The following is a 10,438-nucleotide window of genomic DNA, read 5'->3' as shown; positions in this document are numbered from 1 at the left end:
TTTGCTGTGCCTGCTCCTGGAGGGTGGGGGCTGGGGCGGGGATGAGGTGGGTTTCTGGGGGCTGGCTGTGGGGGGAGACAGGCTCCCCCACCAGCTCCACTCCGGGGCTGTTTTACTCTCGGGGCAGGAACAGGCCGTCGCTCCAGGCATAGGTGTCTCCAGAGAGGTCTTTGTGGAGGATGTTGGGCCAAGATCTTTACTGACAGGGCAGCTGGGATCAAAGTGCATTGGTGGGGTAGTGGAAGGGGGTGTCAATGGACGTCTGGGGTGATACCCCGCCTTTCACAATGGCCCGTTGGGGACGTCCCTCCCCTTCCCAGGGTCAGCCAGCAGGGACCATCTGGTGGTATCAGCAGGGCGTGGCCCCATACCACCCCCAGGACTTCTCGCACCTCAGCCGCCCCCATTTCCTTCCGAGTCTGGGCCTGATCCGGCCCAGGGCAGCGGGGCAGCCCATCCAGGCCACATGTGGTCCTGGGCATCTGACAAGGATTTCTTTCATGGGCTTCCTCATGGGCTAGCGCAGGCAGGCTGCAGCGCTGAGCCATCCCGGCCTGTCTCCCCTGAAAAGCAAAGGGCATTTCTCTGCCGCTGACAGACAAGGGCTCATTGCAGAACCAAGCCACAACAAGGCAGTCTGTGCTCCCTGAGGGCAGGGAGCAACCGTCCCTGATAATTACAGACCTTGTTAATTACTCCCACCCCCCCCCCCCACCCCAAGCCTCCCAATCACGCCCTTCTCTGGAATCATGGGGAGGTTCCAAGTCATCAGAGGCCAAATGCAAAAGCCATTACGCTTGGCGTCTCCAATGCCCTGCAAACGCCCTGCTTGATGACGTGCCCCAGACATGGCACCTGAGTTCATGGGGTTTCCAATCCACTGGGAATGGCAAAGGGCCCGCAGCGTTTGTCTGCGGGAGCAGGACAAGGGTCTGCTGGCACACTCCCCTAAACAGGTTTTCTCCACCCCTGCAGGAATGTGAAGTGTGTGGAGCCCCATGTTCCTTTGCCACGGCCCTTACCTGCCCACGGCCCTGCGCCACTAGGCCCGATCGGGAGTTTTTGGATGAAATAGTTTTTCCCGTCAGAAAATGCTGATTTGTTAAAACCGAAACTTTTTGCGGGACGACACTTTTGTTGGGAGGGTTTCTCAGGGTCTGTGGTGGCATTTCTGTTCACAGAGGCATTCGAATGGCCAGTGGTCAGGGGAGGTACCTGGCATGTAGGAGACACCGTTCAAATCCTCACCAGGCCCGATCTGGAGCGGGAATTTGGTCATCCATGTTTTTTTTTTTACAAACTGGGCATGTTTAGTGTTGAGAAATAAGTCAGAGGGGGGACCTGATAGGAGTCTTCAAATCTGTGAAGGACTGTTATAGGGAGGACGGTGATCAGTTGTTCTCCATGTCCGCTGAAGGCAGGACAAGAAATAATGGGCTTAATCTGCAGCCAGGGAGATTTAGGTTAGGAAAACGTTTTAACTCTATGGCTAGTTAAGAACAGGTTTCCAGGGGACGTTGTGGAATCCCCATCACTGGAGGTTTCTAAGAATCGAGGCGGACAAACACCTGCCAGGGCTGGTCTAGGTTATCTGGTCCTTCCTCAGCACAGGGGGCTGGACTTGATGACCTGCCAGGGTCCCTTCCTGCCCTACGTTTGAGCCCCAGTAAGTGCCCTAACCACCAGGCTGTAGTCACACCCCTTCTGCCTTGCTTGGCTAGTGAATATTTATTTATTTATACAAAGTGGATCAGCTCCAACAGGACAAATTGTGAGCGAGAGAGCCAGAGGCTGACTCTGGAATCTAGTGGTTAGCCCCCTGACGTGGGAGAGCGAGGTTCAAATCTCTGGCCTGCCGGATTCAGAGAGGGGCTTGTACCGCTCACATCGCGGCTGAGTGCTCTAACCACTAGGCAATAGGTGGAAGAGGGCAGAGGGCTACTGTAGCTATTCTGCACGCACTAGGCTGGCTGGATAATTTGTAGGCACCAAGATTTGGGAAGTTTTTTGCAACCCACCATGTGCATTGTCTGTTGCAGGCTGGTTGCAGGCTCTCTTCTGAGCAAATCCCCTGCCAGGCTCCCAGGACACCTTCAGACCCACCAGGCCCCCGCCGCCCCAGCTCCTCTGGCAGACACCATGCTGTTCTATTTGTCATGCAAACAAATTGCCCAGATTTCGTGGTTGCAGCTCCACCAAACCGGTTTGCATGGCCAAGGCTGGGGTAAGGAAAGGGGCAGAGACTTGCCTTCTAGTGGGAGACCGAAGAAGCTGTATACTCTCTTTAGCTTATCCAAGGGAAGGGTAAGAGAGGGGAGGCCACACTGCTATTTGCCTACCTGTGTTGGGAATGACACCTCCAACCAGCCAGGCAGACGTACCCTATATTTCTAGCCCTCCTGCAGAGAAAAGCTGGACCTGGAAATGAGACCTGAGCATAAACCTCAAGGGTCGGAAACCAGAAGGGAAAACAAAAAACTTGACGTTGGCTGTTTTTTAAAAAAAAAATCTCGTGGTTTTTAAACCGATCTCATGATGTTGGGGGCCGGCCTCATGATTTTGCCTTCCCTGGAGTTGGCAGGGCTGATACCGTAGCAAAGTGAGCGACTTTTGCTCTGCATCTGGGCGCTAAAGTGCATTTGCACCGGTGTCAATCCAAGAGACGCAGCTATCCATCTAAACTGACCCCCCTCCCCGCTCACCTTCCTACCCACACTCTGCCCTCTGAGCTGGGATGGGCCTAATGCTGTGAGGTTAGGCAGTAAAATGCGGTTCTAAAAGATCTACTCTAGGATTCTTTGGGGCAGGTCTCTGGCCTGTGCTATGCAGGAGGGCCGCCTAGATGACGGCAGAGGTCCCTTCTGGCCTTGGAATCCAGGAAAGATTAAGCAGCGTAATGAGCTGGCCAAGTGCATGTGTGTTGGCCCTGTACCGGAGCGAACCAAAGCCACTAATTTACACATCGGACGTGAAAGGGGGATTGTGGCAGGGGTCTGTGCTTTGGCAGCAGGGTCTGCGTTCTCGCCCTGCTCCCCAGGCAGGTGCAGCGAGCCGGCTGCAGACAGCCCTGAGTGGTGGCAAGTCGCCGGGGAAGCCCCAGGGAAAGGCCAAAGGGGTGAACCGTCAAAAATGGGATGGGTGGGGGGGAAGGTCACTAAATCCAGCATCAAGTGAGTCTTCCCCCACCTTTCCCCATGTGAAACCCAGAGTGTCTATCCCTTGAACCGCCAGCTGGAGGAGAGCTGGGTTTGATGGGGCCCCCTCGTTCCCCCAGCACCGTTTCAGGGATCTCAGAGCCGGGGGCAGATAGTGGGCGCGCTGGCAGTATGCCTCTGGAGGAGCTGCACTGGGAAGGAGCTGGAGCTAGGCGGAGACAGAGGGACCTGGATCCCTGTGCATCTCCCCAGCATCTGTGCAGATCCTGGAGGATCTGTAGAGCTGTGGGAGGGGCTCCCGGTCCACGGCTGTGCCTTGCACAGACAGCAGGAACTGACTCTGGGGAACTGGCCAAGTGACCTCAACACAAGTGTGGTGGAGCTGGGGATTACAGCTCCCATCAGCCCCCACCCCATTGTACACCCCTTCCTCCTGGCTAAGCAAGGACCATATTTGCCAATCTGATTCAGCCCCCTCCTCACTGCGCTTCCCTTTCCACTGGCTGCCAGGGAAGGGGAAAGGCCCTGAACCAGGGCTCTGTTCAGCAGTGGGAACCACCTGGCAGCTGGGAGCTGAAGAGAAGCCCCAGGAATGTGGGCAGAGCCACAGGTGGGATGCTGGGTGCAGGCCTGGGTGAGGTTTTATGAGGGAGCAGCTGGGCAGAGAGCCAGAGGGGTCCCAATGAGAGACACTGACTGCGCCTGGCGTGGAAACCTGCAAAGGCAGATTTGAACAGAGCCTGCATTGGGGAGAGACCGCAGGCTCCAGGCCCAAAGAGCCCTGGACAGTCCCAGGGACCCAGACAGGATCCGCTACTCAAGAGTGCTGGAAACTTTGTAGACAATGGGGGGGGGCGGCCAAGGCCAGAGTGGCGGGGGAATTAAAATACTACTTAACTCTCCTGCAAGATACAGCTGTAACCTAAATAACCAGAATTCGCCATGGAGCCACATGATACTATTTAAGGTTTAATTAAATTACGAACAAACGAAAAGCCAGACAACTTTCGTTCTAAACCTCAGAACTGCATTTTATTTTTGCACTTCGTGTATTGTCCTTCACTTGCATTTATCATTTTACTGCGTATGCTCCACGATGAATATTGACCTGTAACTTGCCATTCTGTAACCTTGCAATCGAATCGTCCTTGTTAATGGCTAATGCATATTTTAACAATTGTCACCCTAAGCTGTATGGCTCCTTGGGAAAAGGCATCAGCAAAATTAATAATAATAACAAGAAACAACTTTGCAGGGAGGTAAATGTGTCCCCATGGAAGTGCTACCGTATAAAATGATTTTTTTTTCTAATGTTTTATAAAAAATCAAAGTCTGGATATGTTTAGAAAACCTACCAAACCCCAGCACCAGGCTGTAGCAGATCGAAGCAATACGGTGTCAATTAAGGGAAAAAATGCAAACGTCACGCGATTTTGATCGCGCGATCATCTAGGGTTGCAGTGGAGATCGAGGCAGGCGTCCGACCCAATCTCACAGTGCGCCTCGTCCTTGAGCAGTATGAGCGTGTTTTCCCACCGTGCATATGCGCCTTTTGTTGAAAAGTGGGAGAGGGCCAAGGTCCCCTGCCCCATCCCCGGGTTTTGGCACCTCTGTGACTCATTTTGTGACTCATCTGCTCCTGGCGTATCTGCAGCCTGCCCGTTATCGGCCAGCCCCAGCGAAATAACCTGGCCCTGAGCCCTGGGTCTCAGAGGTTAGTGGGACCCACCTGAAGCAAGCACCTACAACCCTTGCCTGTGAGAGGCGATACCCCGACCCACTGCTGGCACCTAGGGGCTTGGGGTGGGGAGGAACCCTGATAATCAACCAGGGTTTGTGAGACACGGCCCATGGCTGGCAGTTCTCAAGGCAGAGCTGCGAGGGGTCAAGCAGGACTGGGCTTTCTGTGAGCCTCGGGGGTCTGCTGGCAGGTGGGCACCGAGCTGGGCTCGGTGACTGTGCTGGGGTGGCAACGGCTGGACTGCCCGGGCGGTGGGGTGCGGCAGCTAAGTGGATGGTCATGTGGCAGCTGAGTCTGAATGGGAGGATGGCCCAGTGGTGAGGCCACTGACCTGGGAGAGCAGGTCCCTGCTCCACCACAGGCTTCATTTGTGACCTTGGGCAAGTCCCCTACCTCTGTGCTTCACTTTCCCATCTGTACAATGTGGCTAACAGGACTATCCTGCCACCTGGTGCAAGCGATGAATGCTTCTTCTCCGTTAGCCCCAGCGCCTCCTGTTGGCAGAGCCTGGCCCTGCAGAGTCAACACTCAAATACAAAGAAGCACTGCATTTCTCGGAGTCCTGGATTGCAGGGGCACTGCCCCCCGCCCCCAGCGGGGTGGTACCTGGGCAGGACCGGGCTTGAACGTGTGCATGCGAGCGGCGCTTGGCCATGCCCTCGTTAGCTCGTATGTTTGGAACGGTCCCAGTTCAGGAAGAGTTCAGACAATCCTTGGCTGTTCCTGCCGGGCAGGCGGCCCCCGCGGGCCGGTGAATGAACCGAGAGGCACAAAGGCCATTCGGTAGCTTGCTTGCCAAAGGGGGCATTGTTTGGGAGAGAGGGCACAGCGACTCAGGGCTGCGCCCCCATGCACTCAAGGAACCCCAGTCCCTGCCAGGGGCCGTCTCCAGCTTCCACTCCGAGTTTCGTGGACCGTGTCCTTGAATCCAGCGGGTAACAAGCGAGGGGGCCACGGGCAGAATGCCCCTTCTGAGCTGGGAGCCTGCAGGCTCAGATTCGCCCCGAGCACATCAGCCGAAGGGCTTGCCTGCTCCATGGCTCCTCCCGGGGCCGGCTCACGACCACACTCAGCGTGGTAACCATGGCGTTAACCACAGGCCTGGCTGGCACAGGGCTCGTGTGGCAGGTTCAACCAGTCCTCCTGCCTCCCAGTTCTCTGGGCAGGAGGCCACCCCAGAGTGCATTGCTCCAGAGTGGAGCCTGTCCGGTGCTGAGGCAGTCTGGGATAGCTACCCGCTATTTCCCCAGGGTGCACTGGACCGAACAAGGTTAGACAGCGGGGTGCACACCGTGGGGGCACAAGGGGGCAGGGCTGTGAGAAATGCAGCTGAGTGGCCACAGCTCCACCCCGCTTGCTGTAACAGGAGCAGATGAGCGTCGGTCGGGTTACCGAAGCGTGGGCGTTTCGTGTAGGCAAGAGAGCGGCCTTCCACATGTGTGAGAAAGGCACAGGCCATTCTCAGCCCTTGCCCCGGGCAGCCACGCCATGCCGTGAGCGGCTGCTCCAGCAAGAAGAGTGGCTCAGGACCAGTGGCTGGAGAGGATAGCGTCCACAGGAGCGCAGCAGTCAGAGGAGAGGGAAGGCCAGTCTGACCTGCCATCTCTGCCCGGCCCGCCGCCAGGTGTGTCAGAGGAAGGTGGTACAGCAGCAGGCTGGGAAATTGCATGCATGGCTCCCCCGCCTCCGACACCGCTGAGCCAACGGGTGCTGCTCCCCTGGCTGAGCGTTCCCAGACTCAGTTCCTCTCTGAAGGCACCCCTTAGCCTTGGCCAGGCGCGCTACGGAGCCAGCTCTGATCTGAAGCCTCCTCTTCTGCAGGCCTTGGTGACCATCCCCTCCACCGGCGGACCATCCGGACAGCGAGTTGTGAAGCTGCAGTGCCGTAGTGCAGTGGTTCTGTACGGGACTGAGCCAGGGCATGGGAGGATGGGATCGTTTTCTACAGGGGCCCACGGCAGCAGCTGCCAGCTGTGGTCTCACGTTTCATGAGGAGCAGGTTGCCATTGCCCCCTGGCCGAGAGAGAACACAGGCCAGCGTGCTGAGAATGAACCAGACACCACGCTGAAACCCGGAGGGGGTGGCTCTAGAGGAGCACAAAGTGCCTTACCACGGTCAGCAAGTTAAATCTCCCAGCCCCAGGCCCCTTCCTCCCCCGGCCCCCGATGGTATGTCTCATCATCCCCTGTTTATGGGGGGAAACTGAGGCACAGAGCGGGTCAGTGACTTGTCCTAAGAAGTCGGTGGCTGAGCCAAGAATCAAATGCAAACTTTGGCCTCTTCGGCCTGTGCTTTAACTCACCAGCCCCTTCCTCTCCCACATTACAGGCGGCTCAAGAAAATAATGTCAGGAGCACATAGGTGAGGAGGTTTGATTTTGACCCGATGTGTGACTCCACAGGAAAGGAGTTTTAGTGCCCAGCACCACGGAGCCTATATAGGGGGCTGCTCACATCCGGGGGCTGTGGAAGATTCAAAGACAGGGGAATGTGATCTGCTGTGACCTACAGCAACTGCTCCAAAGAAGATCTAAGTAATAATGGGAGAGAGTATTGGGATTCGGGCGACCTGAGTTCTAGTCCCAGCTCGACCAACGGTCTGCTGGGTGACCTAGGGCACGTCGCTGCCTCGATCTGTGCCTCAGTTTCCCCATCTGTAAAAGCAGATAATGCTACTGGCCTCCCTTGTAAAGCGCTTTGCGATCTACTGATGCAGCATGCTATAGCAGAGCTAGGGCCCGTTCAGTGACAGACCTGACCTCAAACATTGCAAGAGCCTAGGGCAATACTGTAGCAAAAAAACCCCAATATACCTGGGAACACATAAGGGCTCGTTCTGAATAGGACAGGTGGGAACACAATAACCAAAAAGCCAGTGCTAGAAACTCACAAGGACCCCGGTGTGACTAGCTCGTCTCTGACTTTATTACTGATCAGTGACATCCATTGAAGATGGAATTTCGGGCCGGAGCTGGGACCAGTAATGCTGAGCCTCCGAAATGTCACCTGCCCCCAGCCAGCCCTGCCGAGCGGTGGGCTGTTGTTATTTTCAGAGAAATTCCATGACACGACAAGCTGTTGTGTAACCACGTGACATGAGGCTAAAAATAGCCCTCTCGCTTACAGGAAATTACCTTGGCAGAGTTACACAATTTCTGGGTCACAGTCCGGTGAGCTAGTCCCACGAGCAACCAGGGTCATTTGGAGCGGCTGGGAGAGCTCCCGGGGCCCCCTCAGAGTATTCGAGGTCACGGAGAGGCCGGCGTGGATTCTTGGGCTGTGACTCACCTCCGTCCCCAGCACCGATGCCCACGGCCCTGCTCCGCTGTGAATGCTGCCATGTATTTAACCCAGCCCCTCTCTGTGTCCTGCTGTGTTTGGCCTTTCGCAGGCAGCATCAGGCTGCTCTCCAGCCGTGCTTGTGCCAAAGCCCCTCTTGTGCCACACTTCCCACGGGCACACCTGGGGCAGCCGGGCTCAGCACCGTGGCAGCTTCTGCCAGGGAACCCTTCCCCCTGGCAGAGCCAAGACAGGTGGGGAATACAGGATAGGGCAGTTGGCCCTCCTGGGACTGCTGTTCCTGGTTCAGTTTCAGCTCTGACAAGGGTCTGGCAGCTGGCACGTCTGCCCCTCACCCCACCCGGCGGGCAGGCCTGAGAGGAGGCAAAGGGGTTCTTGGTGCCGCCCCGCAACTTATTAAAGGCACCGAGTCCTGTTCAAAGGATACATTGGTTTCAATTTTCCTTCCCACAACGCAGCACTCTTGGAACAATGAAAGTCACCCGAACGCTTCACTGGACAGGAACCACAGCACTGAGCGCCCTTCAGCCACGGAGCCCAAAGCCCCCCGCCAAGGGACGGCGGCATCCTGATCCCCCTTTCATGGGGAGAAGGGACTTTCCCTGGGGCACCCCAGGAGTCAATGGCAGAGCCAGGACTAGAACCCTGGTCTAGCTCCTAGGAGAGGAAGGATGGCCCAGTGGTGAGGACTTGCTCCTAAGGGCTTCGAGAGCCACCTAGGATTCTCTGCCCCGCCCCAGACTCTGTGAGTGACTTTTTGCAAATTGCTGTTGTACTAAGCGGGGCCCAGCAGGCCGACCAGTTGTGAGCCTAACTGGTGGCGCGTGGGTAAAGGTTCCTGAATTGTCGTGATGACCCGCTGTAGGACATGGCCTTGGGAGAGCTGTAAGCTGGAGCCAGGCTGAGTTAATCTAACCGGAGGGCTCACTGGTACCGCCCGAGGCCCGGCAGTAGGATGATGACAGGTGAACAGGAGGAATAGAGGATTCCTGTCAGTGGACCAAAATTGGTGCTTTGGAAATTAGCCCTAACTGGTGGACAGAATAATGAGGGGAGAGGCTTGTCTGCCCATTCCCCCTTTCGGGGGCCCTTACAAAGAGATGTGGGAGTGGGAGGAAGAGGAACTACCACCACCCCTGCGGTCGCCACAGAGACACCCAGACTGTCACACGCCAGCGGGGACGCCTGACCATCATGGCTGCACCAGCAAGGACCCCAGCCTGATTCATGGGAGATCCTGCTCTGTCATCCCCTCCCCCAGGGGTCCCTTTCCATCTTCTTCCTGTCCTCTCTCTCGTTTGGGGAGGGCAGAGAGTCTGGGGGTATGGGGTGGTGGAGTTGAGTGTAGAAAGGGGGTGGGATCAGTGGGGCAGAGAGAACAATGGGGTCTGGGAGGGGCGATGCCATGGAGAGCTTTGCAAGCCTAGCAGGTAGTTCTGAATGGCCTCTCAGATCATGACTCAATGGGGTGCAGTGAGGAAGCCGGTGCTGGTGCTGAAGGACGTGGGGTACATCTGAGGTAGGGGGGATACAGACTGGTCCCGCGCAGCCCTGAGCGCAGTCAGCACCGAACCCCTCTGTTAGGTCGAAGGGCACATGCAGAGCAGTGAGTCAAAACCAGAAATTGCCTGGTTGGAAGGTTACAGCATCACACGACTTTATTTGCCAGACTCCAAATTGATAACACACAAGGACAGAAAACCAGAGAGCAACAAAGCAGGCTGCTCCCCAGGGCAGAGAGGCCCAGCTCGCCCACCCGGCTCCAGGCTGGCTCTGCAGCGCAGACTGATTCCAATCCCGCAGCGCCCCCTAGCTTGCATGCGGGAGAGTCCTGACATTTAAAGTGACAGCTTGTAATTGTAACACAGAGTTCAATACACCACACCCTCCCAGCGCCGCCTGGCTGAGAGCGTGGGGCTGGGGGCTGGGTGGAGAGCTCAGACCTGGGTGTGGGGCAGGAGGAGGGAGGGTGTCGGGCTGGGTGCAGGGCAGTGGAGGGGGCGTGTGGGAGGCTGGATGGAGAGCAGTGGGGAGGAGTAGCTGGGGGGTGGGGGGGGGGCTGGATGCAGGGCAGCAGCGGGAGGGCTCTGGGCCCCTCCTTAGGAAAATTCTGGTTCTGCTCCTGCCCTCCAGCCCCGGACAGTGTGTCCCTGAATCTCTGTGCAGCAGGCTCTGTGCCAGGCCCGGCTCCCTCTGCTGGGGAGGTTGCAGTGGTGCAGGGCAGTGGGCATTATAGAGCATC

The sequence above is a fragment of the Chelonia mydas genome, chromosome 21, assembly GCF_015237465.2.
Source record: "Chelonia mydas isolate rCheMyd1 chromosome 21, rCheMyd1.pri.v2, whole genome shotgun sequence".
NCBI classification, from domain to species: domain Eukaryota; kingdom Metazoa; phylum Chordata; order Testudines; family Cheloniidae; genus Chelonia; species Chelonia mydas.
Note: the sequence above shows the minus strand (reverse complement) of the source record.